We start from the raw sequence: 21,730 nt of genomic DNA, 5'->3' as shown, positions 1-21,730 counted from the left end.
TTACAATGACGTCAGTAGGAATGGCGCCATTAAAAGCAATGCTTCCATATGAAATGCTCGATCAAATGAAACACCACACATTTTATCATTTTTAACGAACAGGACTATACTGCCGATCTAACGGTCCAAAGTTCGAGAGCTGGAATGACCAAGCCGCGGACTGCCGTGATTGGTGAACACTCTTCGTCTTTTTTCGGCGGGGAGAGGGTTGAATAGTGGAGACACCCAGGGCAAAAACTATGCCCTTTTACTAATCTGTTTCCTAGGAGTACCCGATGAGTCGGAAAATATCAATTCACTACACTGGCAGCGGAAAAATCAATCTGACTTGGAGGCAAATTTTTCCTCCAAGCCAGAGGAGAAACCCTCTCTTCACTAATAATTTGGTAAAACATTCATGTAGGATTTAATAAATGTGAAAAGGAAGAAGCTTTTCGTAAGAAACGGCTCTTTTCAGGGTTGAATTTTGAGTTATTTAGTGAATTGTGGTGCTATAATTTGGAATAGGCCTAAACTATTATTTCAGACCAGGTCATACTACTACTACTGCTACTACTACTACTACTACTACTACTACTAAGTCAGCCTCTGCCTTAAGTATGCACACTGCTCATTCAAAACAGCGCGTCAGAGTAGGGATCGAATAACTGGAATACTATGAAGAACCAGTATGGTACGTACCAGCTGTATCAGAAAAGGTATGAACCAGAGGAATGGCATGCTAAAGAAGAAAGTTTTCTAACTCCCCGGCTATTTCCCGCCAATATTCAGTCAGGTTGTTATACTCGGTACGCAACAGTAATCTCATCTATCGGAGTTGAGAGGCAGCATAAGAGACAAAGAACACCACAACAAACAATGGTCAATGTAATGTTACTGTTGATCAATGTTATACGCTTTCGACTCTGAAATACCACTCATCATAGTCGGTACGGTAAAACTGAATAAAACATAAATGATTGGAAATTGTATTCTCTGTAACTTTTGTTATGTAGTACTTTTGGATAGGACCAAAAACATAGGTATTTAAAAATTAAATTTTAGGCGCCTTCCCCTAAACTACAATTTTATCCGGGCCGATGACCTTCGATGTTAGGCCCCTTAAAACAACAAGCATCATCAAGCATCACAATTTTATCCAGGGTGAATAAATTTTTTTATAGCTTAGACTGTAGTTTCTTATTTCCCTATTCCATATACCGATCTCCATTAAATTCTGTTAACCCATTTTCTCGTGGCTCGGCGTCGATATATATGGACTAGGCAACAAAACTAAAAATTCGATCTACTTGGTGACGTCACGCACAGGGAGTGAGACTTCCCAGCCTAGTGTTGACAGATTTGTAACCTGGAGGACACTTTATCTACATATGTACATACATGCTGTACCCTTTGATGTTCCTCGATGAGTAGTTTCGAAGTGAAGATACCTTCAACGACTCTTCTCCGCAAGGTTAGAACAGTTTTTGCTCGCAGGATGACGGAGTGCAAAATGGATTTTTGATATACTAGCTTTACAATAAAAGGATTGTAGCCTACTTCTTGTTTCATTCCTTCGTCCCATTCCGAATTCTCCAGAGGCATTATCTTCTCTTCATTGGGCTACCACTCCATTACAGTCACCCATCACAATTACATTCTAATCTCATTTTACATAATGTAATAAACTTCCTATCAGTTCGTAGGCCTATATACTTTAGATTACTTTATCATCTGCTGAACTATTAGGCATATAGACCTGCACTATTGTGGTGGACATTGGGTTGGTGTTGGTATCTTGAGGGGCTTTCGCCAGAATGGTTTCCCGTTGTTTTCCATTCTTCTGCCGAGAGTTTTCTTGGTATAGGCCACGGCTGCTGAAACCCTCACCTTCACCACACATATCCTTCATCTTATCAAAACTCCCTGACCAGATAGAGGGCGTTATTCTCTATGTGGCCCGTTCTCTCCTCATGCGAGGCGTGAAAACTGGGATTGGTTAGGTGGGACGGGATCTGTGTAAATGTACTAATAGTGGAAGGACAGCCTGCCAGATCTTTAGCTCGACATTTCTTTACATCCGTGCTTGGAGATACTCGGCCTACCAGTGTTCTCGCTGTTTAAAGGACTGGTCCTCCATAGCTGACGACGGGCGGTCCGGTGTCTTCAGGTAGTAGCAGTCCTCGAGGTAGTTTCTTCCGATGGTTGGACAGGGATTCTCCGCTCCGCAGTTTTTCTTGCTTCTTGAAGTTGGTAGACGCACTAGAAGTCACAATTATTGACACACGATGAATAGAGTGCAATTAGCTAAGCTGTACTGTGCTCTACAGAGTGCCGTGTAAATAATCCAATTGGCCTGAAAGCAGTATAGTTTACGGAAATACATCGCACATTTTCATACCTCCAAAATCAAAGCAAGCAACAAGTTCCTTCTAGATTAGTTAATTTCCACTTAGTGTATGTAGTTTGAAATTCCAAATGAATGTGACTTTCATCTGGAAGTTGGATAATACCTGTTCATCAGTTCTCTGTACAGAACGGGTGAGAGTAGAAAATATTGATATCCTGTATTGATGTACGATCTGTAATTATGTTCATATAAAGTTTTAGGCCACAAAGTAAACGTTTAATCCCTGCCTTCGATAGGTGTCTAAATCGGCAGAACTGACCAAAAGTATACAATTAGAAGGAATTTTAGCAGAAGCGATTGAGGTAAATTTTCATTCATTGGGAAGGGCGTGAAGGAGTAGAACAGATTACCAGGGGTAGTGTTTGAATAAACAGCAACAGGGAAAATAAATGAAATGTTAGAGGGCATTCGACCAGTGCAGGCTATTGTAAATAAAAATGTGTGTGAAAAAATTAATTCCATCCCCTGGTCCATGGAGTTTGGACAGCCAAAGTAGGGGACTGCCTGTAGGGGTGAAGTACAGTGGGGACTTCGATGGCCCTGGGACCGCTACGGTAGCTGTGAAGGCCCTTCAGGAACTCTGAAAAGTGGTGGCAAAAGGGGCTCTGGTTAAGACGCAGCAGGTCGTTATGCTACTTAGGTTCCAAAATGGGTAAAAAGAAAAGTAAATAAATGCCATGTATATTTTAATTTTAATTTTAATCTTATACCAGTTGCATAGCATTATTTGAAGTAATTCCACATACTGTATATGAGTTGACTATGTTTGTAAGTATGGGAGATATTATAAGTAGAATTTTGTAAACAATATAAATTTATTAGGGATGATCTGTTTGTATAATAGAAAAAATTGTTAGCGTAAATTGTATATTGTTGTATTTTAGAAAAATGTCCTTCTTCTCTTGTTAATTTAAAATTTAGTGCCTGACAATAATGTATTTTAGTGTACCATTTGCCACCGAGGTAGACACCTCATATGCAAATAAAGCGATTTTGATTTGATTTGATTTGATTTGATTAGATTTGATTAGATTTGATTATATTAGATTAGATTAGATTAGATTTGATTTGATTTGATTTGATTTGATTTGATTTGATTTGATTTGATTTGATTTGATTTGATTTGATTTGATTTGATTTGATTTGATTTGATTTGATTTGATTTGATTTGATTTGATTTGATTTGATTTGATTTGATTTGATTTGATTTGATTTGATTTGATTTGATTTGATTTGATTTGATTTGATTTGATTTGATTTGATCTCTATTCATTAACGTAAGGTTACTTTGTTAATTGTTTGCGAAGCAACAACAGAATTCTTGTGATAAGAGTTCGTTGTTATTCAGGATTTGAATAAAATACCGTAAACGGTATATGATTGCCGCGTTTCTAGCGTGACGTTAAGAAAAGGACCTCTCGTGGAAAAATATAAGTTTAAAATGGAAGTCGATTGTAGCAGTAGTGAATAGCAGCCTATATTAGATACACTTTCTTTCTTTCTTTTGCTATTCTTTATACTGTACTGAACCCTTGAAATTACCATTCCATCGTTGGTCGTCTGCCTCGGCTGCTTCAGTAAAGCAATATCCTACTCTTGGATCGTGGGATCGTTGCGAGCTTATTGTCAATTCATCGACTAAACGATGGTGTTCAGAGGAGAGCATAACTACTTCAAATGAAGAGCAAAATTGTGCTTACTAAAATATTTATTCAATGTAAATTACGATAATTTATTTATTAAATAGGCAAGAAACGTCATTTAAAATTCTCACAACAAGTTTATTTTAACGCAACCACAATGCATAATGTGAATGGGAAAGTTTCATTGAAATTGTTTATGATTGTCTTCCAAGGAATGAAGACGCAATGAAAAATTCGTGGACAGCAAAAACCAGTAATGAGAATAAAAGCTGAAAATCGGGCACCATTGATCCAAAAGATAACTGAGAGTCAATCCACACGATCCGTCGAAAATCTGACCTCCAACAAGTAGAATTCCAGATGTGCAATTAATTAATGTTATCCACCAGTCGACTATCCTATCGGATATTAGAACATCCCTCGAATGGACCCTTAATCGAACCAAATCGACTATCAGTTGCTTTGGATAGGTTACGAAATATTACTTGAAAGCATGACGTTCATTGCAAGTAAACAGCAATTGTCACAATCTACATATATAAAATAAGAGTTGTGTCTGTACATTGCTCAGAATTTGAAAATAATGGTATTTCTGTATCGGTCATGTCCACAGTAACAAGGAAATGCATTTTTTACTTTTCCGCAATTTCTGTCTGTCTGTCTGTCTGTCTGTCTGTCTGTCTGTCTGTCTGTCTGTCTGTCTGTCTGTCTGTCTGTCTGTCTGTTTGTCTGTATGTACAGGCATCACGAGAAAACGGCTGAAGAGAATATAATGAAAATCGGAATGTAAAGTCGGGTGATGAACAACTACAATCTAGATTATAAATTATTTTATTCACGCTGAGTGAAATGGTAGTTTAGGGGAAGGCGTGAAATTTAATTCTCAAATGTTTATGTTATTAATGGTCGTGTCTTAATGAAAATCGGTATACAAAGTCGGGGTAATAAGTCGATATAATCTAGGCCATAAATATTAGTATTCACGCTGAGTAAAATGGCAGATTAGGGGAATGGCTAGAATTTAATTTTACCGGGCGAGTTGGCCGTGCGCGTAGAGGCGCGCAGCTGTGAGCTTGTATCCGGGAGATAGTAGGTTCGAATCCCACTATCGGCAGCCCTGAAGATGGTTTTCCGTGGTTTTCCATTTTCACACCAGGCAAATGCTGAGGCTGTACCTTAATTAAGGCCACGGCCGCTTCCTTCCAACTCCTAGGTCTTTCCTATTCCATCGTCGCCACAAGACCTATCTGTGTCGGTGCGACGTAAAGCCCCTAGCAAAAAAAAAAAATAATTTTCAAATATTTATATTATTAGCGGTCGTATCTTAATAGAAATCGGTACACAAAGATGCGAAATTAGTCGCTACGATATAGGCTGTACATAATTGTGTTCACGGTGAGAAAAATGGTAGTTTATGGAAAGGCCTAAAATTTAATTCTCAAATATTTATTATATTAGGAGTCGGATCTTCACAACAATTGGTATGCAAAGTCGGGGAATAAGTCGCTATAATCTATGCCATCGATAATTTTATTCACACTGAGTGAAATGGTAGTTCAGGGGAAGGCCTGAAATGTAATTCTCAAATAAGTTATTTATTTTATTAGTGATCGTATCGATAAATAGTACATAACTAACATAACTTTAGTTATGTCGTAAGTTAGTAAGAAGTATGTAAGAAGTTATTAAATTTCCGATCACTTATGTATTGTTACCGTACCGCATATAATCACAGAGATATTCATGAATTTGGACCTTTGTTACTAAGTCCATATCAGCGCCGAGTCACGAGAAAATGGGTAAACAGAATTTAGTGAAAATAGGTATGCAAAGTCTGACAATAAGGAACTACAGTCTACGATATAAACAATTTTGTAAGACGCCCTAATATCACAGAGTCGAAAGAAAACTAATGTAAAGGCCTGCAATATAGAAAGCTCATAAACTTTATCAACAATAACATTACATTGACCATTATTTGTTGTGATGAGCTTTTTGTCTTCTGTTTCCACTCATCCCCGATAGATAGGATTACTGCAGCGTACCGAGGTTTTTTTTAATTTGCTTTACGTCGCACCGACACAGGTAGGTTTTATGGTGACGATGGGATAGGAAAGGAATCGGGGTGTGAAGGAAGCGGCCTTGGCTTTAATTAAGGTACAGTCTGGTGTGACTGGTGTGAAAATGGGAAACCACGGAATACCATCTTGGGGATACCGGCAGTGGGTTTCGAATCCACTATCTCCTGGATGCAAGCTCGCAGCTGCGCGCCTCTAACCACACGGCCAACACGCCTGGTCGTACGGAGTAAAACAGCCTGCCTGTATATTGGCGGGAAGTAGCTGGGGAGTTAGATAACATTCTTCTTTAGCATGCCATTCCTCTGGTTCATACATTTTCTGATATTTCTGGTACGTAACACACTGGTTCATCAAAGCATTCGAGCTATTCAATCCCTACTTTGAGGCATTGATTGGAATGAGTAGTGTGAATATTTAACGGAATAATGACAGAGGAGTGTTCACGGCAGTCTGCGACCTGGTTATTCCAGCTCTGGAACTTTGGACTGTTAGATCGGCACCGTAGTACTGTTCGTTGAAAGTGAGAGAGTGTGCGATTTTTCATTTGATGGAGTATTTTATATGATAAATTTGCTTTCAATCACTACATTCCTACTGACGTTTTTGTACTGACCTATGTTGAATTCAGTTAGTAAAACCACTAAATCAGTATTTCTGAGATTCCCGTAGCGAAGCACGGGTACATCAGCTAGTCAAAAATAAAATTCCACCATATATTGCCATCTCATGACTCCCTTAAGTTACAGAGAAATCCCGGAGCCGAAACACGCATCACACCAAACAGATGTTCAGAAGGAACCAACAACACTTGATCCGATGGGATCTTACGTTTCATCGTTCTGAAGGAACCAAAACTGCGAAATGCAGGAAAACATGAATTCATTAGGCATTTAGAAGAAATGGCAAACACTGTAGTTAAAGGAAAATGATAAATCACTTGAAAATGTTCTTACTAAACCAACTTTCAGGTTATGAAACAATTACATCGTTAAATTGCTTAAAAACAAGTCCGCAATATAAAACAAACAAAAGTAAATCTTTCCAATTTTCTATAACTACGACTACAATTACTATTCTGTCTACCTACACTTGTCCCATTAAACTAAACTACAAGTGATCGGTAGATAAACGTCTCACATAAATAATGTGAATAACGAAACATGAAAATAAAATATATTAACAGCTGACGAATCGAAACTGCGTTCGTAGTGGAAATTCTACAAGAATCAACTAAGTGTAAACACACGGCATTATCATAATATACCGGACACCCGAACAATACATCTTAAAGTAAAGACAAGCAAATAGAAAACTAAAGAACAGAGCTCGATAGCTGCAGTCGCTTAAGTGCGACCATTATCTAGTATTCGGGAGATAGTGGGTTCGAATCCCACTGTCGGCAGCAATAACGGCTAAGCAATAAGGATCAGTCTCCGTTAGCCAGGTTTCCACGTGGGACAACCCTTATATTCATGCCACTACTGATGCAACGCTGTTATGGGAGCACCTTCTGGCTAGTAAGAATTATTACGGAGCATAGCCTGAATAGTACCTTGTAATATCTTTCACATTCGTATCCACTACTGCAAACATTAACATCGTTCAAGTCGATTTGCAACAAAGCCTAACCTATGACTTGACTATGTACAGACGACGCCCTAATCCTGTCGTTGAGCCAACGTTACAGTGTCTAACTCATCCTTAAGTTAGATAGTACACGCCGCATCCTAAATCTATCGTTGAGCCAATGTTAGGGTATCTGCAGATCATTCATACTGCCAGGCGAAATCGAAACATTTAACACAATGTCCGGATATTTAAATCTGATCCCTGTTGAAACTCTAACACATGAAATGAAATTCGCTACCAAAAATGAACTCGAATCTGGAAATATTACTGTGTCTATTTCCTACAATTAAGGTGAAATCGACATTAAACAACATGCTCGGATAGTTTAACCTACTCCTCAATACAATCTCAGCACATGCACTAATGTTGGCTAGATAAAAATAAACTCAACTCTCTTTTGAAATTACGTAATATCACTGAAAAAGATAATCACTACCATCACGATATTCACGACATAACTCGAGTGAGAGACTCCAACTGACCTTCCTTGTTAACATCCAAACAGGTATCACCGAGAACTGTCGAGTGAGGTAACTTCCCATCGATCTACGCAAGCTAAACTCTCATTCTAATAAAATTTATTTTCACATCCGCAATGTTTCCAGTCAGCGATATTTTCGTCTCGTTAAGATACAGAATAGAATTCAACTTACAATAATTAAGTATTTTCTTGACCGTGTGTCAGAATGTATTTTGTTCGTGAGGTCGGCTATCACAAAATGCGCTTCGCTGGTATCAAAGAGGACCGTTACTTAGACTTAATTTCCATTACCTACGGTCGTACATAAAATAGTAATCATAGGAGAACGTCAACTTGTACTTAAAATAGGCGCTACAACGCGCTCACTTACATTTGACAACATTCATATTCAATTTAAAGTAATAAACTTCATGGTTGGGTTCCGTATTGAGTTAAGACTTAACTTAAAATGAATACAAGATTTATTGCTCCGCCTTCTCAATACTTAAAATCATACAACGTTTAACAAAACATCACAATATGATAGTGTCAGGTACTAGTTTCGATCCAAGCCGAAATTGCAAGTAAAAGACATAAACTAAATTAATATGGATGAACATGAGGATGGATGGTAGTGGAATGACATACAAGTAAAAACCTTATACATAAGTTACAATAAATATGATCAGAATGTTAAAATTAACAAATGAATAAAATAATTGTGATGTTGTTTAGAATTTCTTGATGCCAAAGTCTAGGTTGACGGTTGGACTCATGTTGCATATTTGAATTCAAGTGAAGTCTTAGTTTTCTGGAAAGTTCTGAGGGCAAGTTCCACGATGGCGCAGGGGGAATTGTCCAATATGACCAATATAGACTTGAGGAATTGAGAAAGCTGGACTTGTTCTATGTAGCTTAAGCAAATGCTGTGTTTAAAGGAAGTCTCAATTCAGTCGGAACCCAAAGAACCTGAAGAACAAAATTAGAATTAACTCGGAAAATGTGATAGAGAAATTACTAAGGGAGGGAGAGTGTGTGTGAAATAACGAGTACTCACCTTGCACTTGTTTTGAACGAGCTATTGGAAGGAGTGCAACAGATAGAGTGAGCGTCACGCAGCGTAGATCAGCAAGAGAGGAGAAGGGATGCGGAGGGGAAGGATGACGTAAGTGTGCAAGGAGACAGGGAGGGAAGGAAAGGGGAAATGGTTCAGGGCGGGTTAGGAGAGAGGGAAGTTATTGGAATTTGAGATGGAAGGGGACCCTTAATTGATTTAAAGAAAGGTTTATTAACAGTTGATTTGTTTTTCCTATAATAGTAAATGAAAAGATCGAATAAAATCAACAATGTCCGTGAAACTATGGTTATAATCGACCATATGTTGGCCGATGGCTGAAAACTTGTTGTATTTAGCTGCGTTAAAATGCTCAGAGTATTCATTCATATTCATCAACCGTTCTGGATTGATACAGGACATTGTTACTCCTATACAGCCTGTCCCAGAAATATTACATCTCAACGTATACACTATGTGACAAAAGTTCCTCTCCGTCGAAATACAGTGCCTCTTATCCTTGGCATCCTGCTTATTCTGCAACACTCATAAAATAAAGCTCACTCTCCCTTTAACATCATATATGTTATTTCATTAGTATAGATCCCTTTTGCGGGGCTCACCAGTAACCGCTCATTACAAATGAGCATTCAGAAGAAAGAGAATGCACATTAGCAGTGACGAATTGCACTCTAATTCCATAAATATCAATAATTTCTTTTAAAATATTTGTACGTAGTATGCGATTTGCAAATACCGTTGCTGTAGGAAAATACGCACCATCATTGTTGTCCACTTCACATTTTGGTCGCTGGGACGCCTGTTTATGCCATTATAATATGTTGTATTTATCAGTTAGGAAATGAGTGATAGTAAAACCAAAAATTACTTCCGGAACATCCATCAGTATAATACTGCACTTGCATTTACTTCCGTTCAAGTGGGTACCATAAATATTAAGAAAATCAAAGATTATATTAAGTAGTAAGGAAGACTGTCGTATATTGTACTGATTCGATTGTTCCTTAGTTCACCAATAGTTCACCAGGGGGCTACTCCACCACATAGTTTATGAACATGCGAGATTTCTCGCACGGATCCCCTAGTCTTCCTAACTAGTCTCATAATATTTCATTTCCATTACAATCCACTTCATGTTTGAAACTTTTTAAATACACGCGATTCCATGACCAAACAACTTTATAATGATCTCACAATTAACTTCTTGAAATTTTTTCTGACCTCATGAGCAAAATAGTATACCGTGATTTTCTGTATCACAAATACAGGGTGTCACAAAATTTAAGTTTCCCAAAAATGCCGACTTATGGTTTTCTTCACTGGATTTCGATATAAACTGCAAATCTCGCTTGACATTACTCCTGAACACATAATTTATTATCTCAGTTTTATCCTGAAGTTATTATTATTATTATTATTATTATTATTATTATTATTATTATTATTATTATTATTATTATTATTATATTGCCAGTGGCTTTACGTTGCACCAACACAGATAGGTCTTATGGCGACGATGGAATAGCTAAGGCCAAGGAGTTGGAAGGAAGCTGCCGTGGCCTTAATTAAGGTACAGCCTGGTGTGAAAGTGGTAAACCACGGAAAACCATCTTCAGGGCTGCCGACAGTGGGATTCGAACCCACTATCTCCCGGATACAAGCTCACAGCCGCGCGCCTCTAACGGAACGGCCAGCTCACCCGGTATTATTATTATTATTATTATTATTATTATTATTATTATTATCTTCTTCTCCTTCTTTATCTGTTTACCCTCCAGGGTCGGTTTTTCCCTCGGGCTCAGCGAGGGATTCCACCTGTACCGCCTGGAGGGATGTGTCCTGGAGCTTCAGATTCTGGGTCGGGATACAACTGGGGAGGATGACCAGTACCTCGCCCAGGTGGCCTCACCTGCTATGCTGAACAGGGGCCTTGCGGAGGGATGGGAAGATTGGAAGGGGGAGTCAAGGAAAAGGGAAGGAAGCGGTCGGTGCCTGCCATTTCGACATTTGCCTGGTGGGCAAGTGAGAAACCACGGAAACCCACCTCCAGGATGGCTGAGGTGGGAATCGAAGCCGCCTCTACTCAGTTGACTTCACGAGGCTAAGTGGACCCCGTTCCAGCCCTTTTACCACTATTCAAATTTCGTGGCAGAGCCGGGAATCGAACCCGGGCCTCGATGGTGGCAGCTAATCATACTAACCACCACTCCACAGAAGCGTACTTATTATTATTATTATTATTATTATTATTATTATTATTATTATTATTATTATTATTGGAGAATTTGATATTTGACTTTATCACACTCATTACGGTTATTTTATCGTTAACATTATTGTAACTTTTACCGGCCCGAACATTATTTCAATGATTATCATTGCAATAATTAATTTCACTTTAATATTTTTAAAGAAATTTAAACACATTTTAAAGTCTTGCGCGCTGACATAAATAATATACAATTCACCTCCACACTAGAATAACGACAAGGCACATCATCATCGTCGCAACACTTAAATTTACCCACGCTACGTATACAACGCGATGTTATGATTAATTAATTAATTAATTTAAAGGGACAAGCATTTACATTTTGTACTACAAAACATGATATTTAAATTAAACAGACCTGTAATTCTGTCGTTGGTAGGGAGTTATCTTGGCTTCATTTTGTGCCACCACCTCGCACCTAGCTAATCATAATTGCAGGACACATTCTTCGCTTAAACGTTACATTGCATATACACAGATTCTACACTCGGCTTGAAGCAACACACATAAAAACAATTTTATGTATAAAACACTTTACAATAAATTTTATTCTGTCTACCTATACAACAGTTAAACCGCCCCGCTTCGTGTCGAGATCTCAACTAATACAGTTTGCGGAATCTTCCCAACTCCTTCCTTATCCAGATGTTTTACGGATGTGACTGACCGTGAGACACAACTTATCTCCGCTAAACTACAGACGTCCCTTACCGATTGCCAAAAATTACATCGGTCGCACTAATTCACAGAAGCTGTCTATGAATCTGCTGTCTTCGTATGAGAAGTTCAGGAATCCTACAATTATTTAAATTATGATTTTCTTCCCCGACCGAGATGGATACCGTGGATACAATGTTATCAATATCTAATTTGTCTCCGTTCACCATTCACCACTTGGTAATATATTCCTCCCTCAAGCCAACGGGCCTTTGAGATTTTACAAGTCCATTTAGCCCTCTTTAAGCCTTCTTCTGAATGTCGCCTGACCCAGGTCCACACTCTCGGACCATTATTGTTTGGTCGAAGGAGCTATACCAGATGAATGGAGAGTTGCTATAGTAGCCCCTGTGTATAAAGGAAAGGGTGATAGACATAAAGCTGAAAATTACAGGCCAGTAAGTTTGACATGCATTGTATGTAAGCTTTGGGAAGGCATTCTTTCTGATTATATTAGACATGTTTGTGAAATTAATAACTGGTTCGATAGAAGGCAATTCGGTTTTAGGAAAGGTTATTCCACTGAAGCTCAACTTGTAGGATTCCAGCAAGATATAGCAGATATCTTGGATTGTGGAGGTCAAATGGACTGTATCGCGATTGACATGTCTAAAGCATTTGATAGGGTGGATCATGGGAGACTACTGGCAAAAATGAGTGCAATTGGACTAGACAAAAGAGTGACTGAATGGGTTGCTATATTTCTAGAGAATAGATCTCAGAGAGTTAGAGTAGGTGAAGCTTTGTCTGACCCTGTAATAGTTGAGAGGGGAGTTCCTCAGGGCAGTGTTATCGGACCTTTATGTTTTCTTATATATATATAAATGATATGAGTAAAGGAGTGGAATCAGAGGTAAGGCTTTTTGCGGATGATGTTATTCTCTATAGAGTGATAAATAAGTTACAAGATTGTGAGCAACTGCAACGTGACCTCGAAAATGTTGTGAGATGGACAGCAGACAATGGTATGTTGATAAACGGGGCTAAAAGTCAGGTTGTGAGTTTCACAAATAGGAAAAGTCCTCTCAGTTTTAATTACTGCATTGATGGGGTGAAAGTTCCTTTTGGGGATCATTGTAAGTATCTAGGTGTTAATATAAGGAAAGATCTTCACTGGGGTAATCACATAAATGGGATTGTAAATAAAGGGTACCGATCTCTGCACATGGTTATGAGGGTGTTCAGGGGTTGTAGTAAGGATGTAAAGGAGAGTGCATATAAGTCTCTGGTAAGACCCCAACTAGAGTATGGTTCCAGTGTATGGGACCCTCACCAGGATTACCTGATTCAAGAACTGGAAAAAATCCAAAGAAAAGCAGCTCGATTTGTTCTGGGTGATTTCCGACAAAAGGGTAGCGTTACAAAAATGTTGCAATGTTTGGGTTGGGAAGAACTGAGAGAAAGAAGAAGAGCTGCTCGACTAAGTGGTATGTTCCGAGCTGTCAGCGGAGAGATGGCGTGGAATGACATTAGTAGACGAATAAGTTTGAATGGCGTTTATAAAAGTAGGAAAGATCACAATATGAAGATAAAGTTGGAATTCAAGAGGACAAACTGGGGCAAATATTCATTTATAGGAAGGGGAGTTAGGGATTGGAATAACTTACCAAGGGAGATGTTTAATAAATTTCCAATTTCTTTGAAATCATTTCGGAAAGGGCTAGGAAAGCAACAGATAGGGAATCTGCCACCTGGGCGACTGCCCTAAATGCAGATCATTATTGATTGATTGATTGATTCCATTTGGCGACCACTGAACCGATTTCCTCGAGACTCACTCCAGAGATTCCACCTATTTTTCCACTCATGATGGTGTTGTTTGCTAAGTTTCCTGTTTCTTTAACGGGCGTAATTAATGAATTTCGTGCTGGACGATTCCCGCGCATTTTGACTACATGTCCTTGACACGTGTACACTTACTGTGCCAGTATGGATGCTAACTTTTCTCCGAACCTAATTAAATACGTTTCCTCCCTGTGGACTTTGGCTTAATCAGATATTTTCTAAAATTCTTAATTACTAATTTCTTTGTTAATGACAGTGCCGAAATCTCTCGCATTGAAGGTTATTATCCAGAATTTCATTATTAATTACCCGAGTTCTTCCGAAATGTTCCGACCTCGTTCGAATTGGTGGGCCGCTTCCCGCTGTGAGTCGTCACGCCACAGAACGCGAGATGAGCTTGCAATAAAAGTATGGACGCACTCCATCTCAAAGTTGAAATTTTTAGCAAGATAGAATTATGGGTTCAGTACGGCACTTTTAATCTTTGTCAAATAAGCCTGTTACAGGAGAGTTCTCTTTCCTTCAAATTGGCTATAATTGACCATTTATCTTTCGTATGAGGTTTTCCTAAAATGTAAGAACAAATAAACTACGTATTCTTTTATTAAATACTTCTATATGATGATCATTTCATTAGAGACCCTTATTTCAAGTGACTCCATGGCTAAATGGTTAGCGTGCTGGCCTTTGGTCACAGGGGTCGCGGGTTTGATTCCCGGCAGGGTAGGGAATTTTAACATTCATTGGTTAATTTCTCTGGCACGGGGGCTGGGGGTATGTGTCGTCTTCATGATAATTTCATCCTCATCACGACGCGCAGGTCACCTACGGGAGTCAAATCGAAAGACCTGCACCTGGCGAGCCGAACATGTCTTCGGACACTCCCGGCACTGAAAGCCATACGCCATTTCATTTCATTTCGTTTCAAGTAACAAGGGTAACATCTCTATAAACTGTATATTTGTCTGAAACAACTTTACTACTACTACCACTACTTCTGCTATATTAATATGAATGAACTTTTAGTTGGAAAGTTTTCTTTGTGATAATATAGACGTGGTTGACCTCGCTTACTACAGCAAATTTTCCAAAATATGTCACTAAAATTCCAGACTTCCGTTACGTGTAGATGTTCACGATTTTGTAGCTGCGTTATCAATTGTGATATAGGATAATTGAATCACACCAGGTCAAGGATCTAAGCGATTCGTCCCTATAAATTGTAATATAAAAAAGAAATGCGACTGTCCGTTCAAGCGAGGGATTTACGAATATATGGGAGTGTGGGGATATTCTTTGCATTATACTGAATACAGTGTTATGTGGACATAGCGCTGATTACAGGCGTTAACGCTACTCGATTTCCTTTTCTAATCAAAATATTTATGCAATCACTAGACCTAGACCAACCTCAACAACAGCTCTGTATACTGCCGGCAGCTGCCTGGCGCTCTGATGGAAGGTGTGGCCGTAGAACTCCGCAAAGAGATTCGCACTCAAGTTTCCCATAAAATGTCCCAAGAGCTGTTATTTGATTGGGCTTCTATCGCGGATTATGTGAAACAATTGCTAGCACTGTTTGAAAGTTCTCTATGGGGCTAGTTTATGTGGAATGTACTGAATACACTCATTGGAAATGTACATTGTAAGAACATCACGATACTTAACGTTTGAGTTGTAGAGTCATCTGTTTACCCTTCAGGTTCGGCTTTTCCCTCGGACTCAGCGATGGATCCCACCTCTACCGCCTCAAGGGCAGTGTCCTGGAGCTTCATACTCTTGGTCGGGGGATACAACTGGGGAGTATGACCAGTACCTCGCCCAGGCGGCCTCACCTGCTATGGTGAACAGGGGCCTTGTAGGGGGATGGGAAGATTGGAAGGGATAGACAAGGAAGAGGCCGTGGCCTTAAGTTAGGTACCATCCCGGTATTCGCCTGGAGGTGAAGTGGGAAACCACGGAAAACCACTTCGAGGATGGCTGAGGTGGGGATCGAACCCACCTCTACTCAGTTGACCTCCCGAGGCTGAGTGGACCCCGTTCCAGCCCTCGTACCACTTTTCAAATTTCGTAGCAGAGCCGGGAATCGAACCCGGACCTCCGGGGTTGGCAGCTAATCACGCTAACCACTACACCACAGAGGCGGACATCTACTGAGAAATACAGGAATGAAAACCTCCTGCTTATTGGAAATGCCATTAGAAGAATATATAAAGCCAACGTTTAAACAGGCGCAGGGGTTGTCCTGGTGGTCATGGCTGTTAAGGCGTTAACGCCATATGTTCTGGCACAGTGCTGAGCCGGTTCGAGTCCCGTTGGTCGAAGACTTTTTTCACCATCAGAACGTTTGCCGGCAGGGAAGGAGAGATGGTGGCATACAATTTCTAATCACTAGATTCCGTGCCGGATTCAATTCTAAATCATAAGTAGTGATTGCGTATGAACCTGATGATGGTGATTCGCCAGTCGGATAGGGCGTACGCCCTTGAACAGATTCCCTGGTGCTATTCGACTGAAGAAGGCCATGTGCCGACACCTTTTTCACCCTCTCCCTTCCTACTATAATATACCACATCATTTACAATATGTCATCTCATTAACTCCTGTAACGATGTTGAACCAGAAAGTGCGTCCGGTCTTAAAAACTCGATACGAATAGTTATCTCACCTCATACACGACCCCATAGAGAAATGGGACAAGGTTTGGATATTATACTGCCTTCAGCACCTAGCAGAATGTAACATCTCTGCATTCGGGAGCCAGTGTGTTTAAAACCTCACCGTCGGCTGTTCTGAGAATGGTTTTCTGTGGTTTCCACGCTTTCACTTCAGGGCAAATGGCGGGGTAGTTCCTACTGATATTCCACAGCCGATCCCTACGCCTTCTTCCGTCAGCGCACCTATAGTTAATCCACATCTCCTGGCCATGAAGAAGGCATCTCCCTCTAAGTCCCCATTGATCTCATTGTAGTATTTCAGATCTGGGTTCCATTTTAGTAATTTCAAGGGCACACAAAATTCACAATAAGCCTATTAATAAATAATATTACCGAAATTATCCCACATTGCGTTTCTGTTCCCGCCTTTCGATGTCCAAAACTGGGAATTATTTGCCACAGAAACTCTTGGAGTCCGCCTCTGTGGTGTAGTGGTTAGTGTGATTAGCTGCCACCCCCGGAGGCCCGGGTTCGATTCGCGGTTCTGCCACTTCAGTGCTTTCCCACTTCTCCAGGCAAATGCCGGGATGTTTCCTAAATTAAGACCACGGCCGTTTCCTTCCCTCTTCCTTGTCTATCACTTCCCATCTTCCCATCCCCCGACAAGGCCCCTGTTGAGCATAGCAGGTGAGGACGCCTGGGCGAGATACTGGTCATTCTCCCGAGTTGTATCCCCAGACCCAATGTCTCACGCTCCAGGACACTGCCCTTGAAGCGGTAGAGGTGGGATCCCTCGCTGATTTCGAGGGGAAAACCGACCCTGGAGGATAAACAGAAGAAGAAGAAGAAGACACTCTTGGAATGTAAATAGTTCGACTTCAGTATACTGGCATACTTTTAGTTTCTCATTATCTAGTTTAGTGTTTAAGGGATACGTAATATTAAGTCTGAAAAAACATTGCCAGGTGTGGGGTTCGAACCCACGCTCCCTCTGGGGAACCAGAACTTAAGTCTGGCGCCTTAGACCGCTCGGCCAACCTGGCACGCAGTTTAGTAGAACTAGTTATTAGAATTAAACTATCCACTATTTTTATAGGTCTTCCTCCTCCTTGGAGTATCCTTAAAGTATTCCGTCATCCTGCACGTAGCCTTTATAATTCCTTGTTAGTGAACTGCGGAGGTAACCCGCTGATTTCTTAGTTTAACCTATCGTCACTCCATGCTTGTGCATACCATACTGGAGCAAGGAAGCATTTCGGTCTACTGGGTGTCGTCACGCACAGTCTAGGTTTGTCAGATTTGCAAAATTAAACATATTCTCTGACTCTTCACCTCATGGTCACCATGGGTTTCCCTCGCAGCATGACAAGGTGCAAAAGGGACTGGGGATTTACTTACTACCTTTACAATAAAAGCAGGGATGTAGGAAAGGGCGGGGGGAATTACTGGAGATTTTAAAATCTCCCTCCCGCGTGGAATGTTTACGTAAGGAAAATAAACAGAATCAGACAATAAATAGTCCGCCTCTGTGGTGTAGAGGTTAGTGTGATTAGCTGCCACCCCCGGAGGCCCGGGTTCGATTCCCGGCTCTGCCACGAACGGGGTCCACTCAGCTTCGGGAGGTTAACTGAGTAGAGATGGGTTCCATTCACACCTCAGCCATCCTGGAAGTGGTTTTTCGTGGTTTCCCACTTCTCCTCCAGGCAAATGCCGGGATGGTACCTAACTTAAGGCCACGGCCGCTTCCTTCCCTCTTCCTTGTCTATCCCGTCCAATCTTCCCATCCCCCACCAAGGCCCCTGTTCAGCATAGCAGGTGCGGTCGCCTGGGCGAGGCACTGGTCATCCTCCCCAGTTGTATTCCCCGACCCATTGTCTCACGCTCCAGGAAACTGCCCTTGGGTGGTAGAGGTGGGATCCCTCGCTGAGTCCGAGGGAAAAGCCAACCCTGGACGGTAAACAGATTGTGAAGAAGACAATAATTATATATAAACATTCAGCGTCATAACTGTAGAACCAACAGATCGGTAATTCACTTGTATCAGATAACATAGTAATTCACGCACCTTCATTTTGTAACTACAACCTCCCCCTGGAGGGTAAACGGATTATGAAAGTGAAAAGAAATAAATAAAAATTAAAACTCAGGAAATCTAAATGATGACTAATTTAACTAAATACATTTACTGAAGCAGAAATTAATGTTATGAAGTTTAGAACTTATTTGTTTTTTTCTTTAGAATTTGTTTGGAAACTACAGGGAATTTAATGCCATACTCCACAATTTAAGACATGTGTTTCTTTTTTTTAATCCCCATATTCTGTTAACTTATAATTGAATATATAGGTGGAAGAAGGGGGTAAGTAAGTTTTGCCTCGTTATTCGTTAACTTTCACAAACACACTCCCTGGTAGCTACTCTAGATACTACATGAATGGCTTCGCCGTAGTGTCCATAGATGGCATGGTATATGCTGTATTGAGTTGTGCCGTTGTTATGAAATTGCTCGTGGCTGATTTAACGGCGAGCCAGCACAAGCGAAATGGCTGACGCATGAATAGTCTCGGAAGGAGAAACGTCTCGCATTTCTACTGATAGAAGTGACTATATATCAAATCGAAGCTCAGATGATTCGTATACGCGTTTAAACAAATAATCAAAATAAAGGCGTGTAGAAGAGACCCTTCCCAGAATTAGGAAAGCTACAGTCGAAGGAAATACGCCGTAATTCTGGCAAGTCATATATCAACACAGCTGATAACAAGGTAAGATTGTCTCTTGTATTTCTATACTCTATTGATAACCCATCACTCAGTTTGCAGTCATGTACAGTAAATACCAGTACTGCATTCGATATTATTTGAAAGTCTCCGTGGACATTTTTATTACCATTGTCGGATATTAATGTAAGAATGTTTGTTGATTATTTTTTCTACTATAATGCAAGATGAGTAAATTCGTTGTAACTTATATTCAAAAGTTATTATTAATAAGACCCTTATAGATGTGAGGAATTCACACGTTTTTATGTTAAGGAAAATCTCATGTAATAAATCTCTCCATGACCCATTTTACTTACTTACTTAATCTGTTTATTGTCCAGGGTTGGCTTTTCCCTCGGACTTAGCGAGGGATCCCACCTCTACCGCCTCAAGGGCAGTGTCCTGGAGCTTCAGACATCGGATCGGGGGGTACAACTGGGGAGAATGATCAGTACCTCGCCCAGGCGGCCTCACCTGCTATACTGAGCAGGGGCCTTTGTGGGGGATGGGAAGAATGGAAGGGATAGACAAGGAAGAGGGAAGGAAGCGGCCGTGGCCTTAAGTTAGGTACCATCCCGGCATTTGCCTGGAGGAGAAGTGGGAAACCACGGAAAACCACTTCCAGGATGGCTGAGGTGGGAATCGAACCCACCTCTACTCAGTTGATCTCCCGAGGCTGAGTGGACCCCGTTCCAGCCCTCGTACCACTTTTCAAATTTCGTGGCAGAGCCGGGAATCGAACCCGGGCCTCCGGGGGTGGCAGCTAATCACACTAACCACTACACCACAGAGGCGGTACATGACCCATTTTACACCATGACATTTTTGCACTGAAAGTTGATACACTTAGCAAACTAAATTGCAATATTTTCAATTCCAGATAAAGGAAAACTTTAAGGATATTGAGAAGTGTTGCTTCAGAAAGTGTTGTAATGATGTATCATTTGATGATCAACGGAAACTCCGCTGTGCATTCTGGAATACTGGAAAAAAGAGGACTCAAGACGCATTACTTCTCAGTTATCTTTAAAAAGAGAACATCAAGCAGAAGCAGGTGGTAACCATAACAAGGAATCGTGATTGCTCTTTGTCTTATTCATTAACTTAGGATAAAACATCAGTTATTCAAATATCTGAAATACATCGTAGGACTGTACAAAATACAATTGGAGAGCTTCAGTATGGTGTACTGTATATCCTCCACGAGCGCTTATTACAGCTTGGCACCCACGTGGCATGATCCGTATAAGTCGACGGAGGTCACGTTGCGGTATCAGGCTCCATTCTTCAATGAGAGCCTATTCGCGGTCTTGGAGAGTCTGTGGTGGAACAGGACGCCCACGAACACTTCTGTCAAGCCTATCCCACACATGCTCGATGGGATTAAGTTCGGGACTCACTGCTGGCCATTCCATCTCTTGAATGTCCAGTTCTCGCAAGACAGCTCTCGTGGTGCGCGCTAAATTAGCCCTGCTATTGTCGTGCATGAGTACGGATTCAGGGCCAACACCGTACGCAATAACCAACACATGCTGTAACAGTATCTGCTCGATATACCCCGCAGCGGTAAGATTATCGGGGACGACGACAAGATCCTTACGACCATCAATACTGAGGCCACCCTACACCATCACAGAACCTTGTCCGAATCGGTCGCCTTCCTGGACAACATTTGGCATTTACTGCTCACCACGGCGTCTTCATACACGTTGACGTCCATCACGCTTTAACAGGGGAAATCTGGACTCGTCTGTGAACAACACAGATCTCCATTCGCGAAGTTGCCAGTTGACGTGGGTACGGGCCAACAGAAAGCGAGCTGCGCGATGTTGCTGCGTTAAACGGGGCCCTCGAACAGTACATATGGGTCGTACGGACACTTCTCTTAACTTGTTCCTTACTGTCTGGTCAGGTACCGTGACTCCATTGACCCTCCTGAGGTCTTGTTGCAGTTCTCTGGCAGTCGCTGAATGATGCCCAACGCACAGATGGTCAGATATCGGTTAACCTGTGGGGTTGTCATGTGTCGACGACCTTGTCCAACCCTCCTTGTGAACCGGCTTGTCCCATTTTAGCGATTTCACAAGCGGTGAATTACTGACGGAGAGACGCTGAGATCCACAACAACACGACCGTAAGTCCATCCTTCCTGGATCAAATTGACGGCCCTTGCGACTTGAACTTCGTTCAGACGTCTCATGGAATGTGCTGGTTGACGTACAACATGTTCAAATGACCGCAGTAGTCTGTGTACCTCACA

At 41.0% G+C, this 21,730-nt stretch overlaps 1 protein-coding gene and 1 non-coding gene across 2 annotated transcripts in view; one reads left to right on the top strand and one right to left on the bottom strand.

Annotated features, from left to right (window-relative positions):
* Window positions 1-21,730, top strand: part of LOC136862721 (cadherin-like and PC-esterase domain-containing protein 1) — a 1,291,344-nt gene that overhangs the window by 1,252,594 nt on the left and 17,020 nt on the right. The window lies entirely within an intron of this gene.
* TRNAL-UAA (transfer RNA leucine (anticodon UAA)) lies at window positions 17,668-17,751 on the bottom strand. Its single transcript has one exon. It is a non-coding gene; the product is annotated as a tRNA-Leu (tRNA).

The sequence above is a fragment of the Anabrus simplex genome, chromosome 2, assembly GCF_040414725.1.
Source record: "Anabrus simplex isolate iqAnaSimp1 chromosome 2, ASM4041472v1, whole genome shotgun sequence".
NCBI classification, from domain to species: domain Eukaryota; kingdom Metazoa; phylum Arthropoda; class Insecta; order Orthoptera; family Tettigoniidae; genus Anabrus; species Anabrus simplex.
The sequence above is the reverse complement of the archived record's forward strand: the minus strand, read 5'-3'. Positions and strand labels throughout refer to the sequence as shown.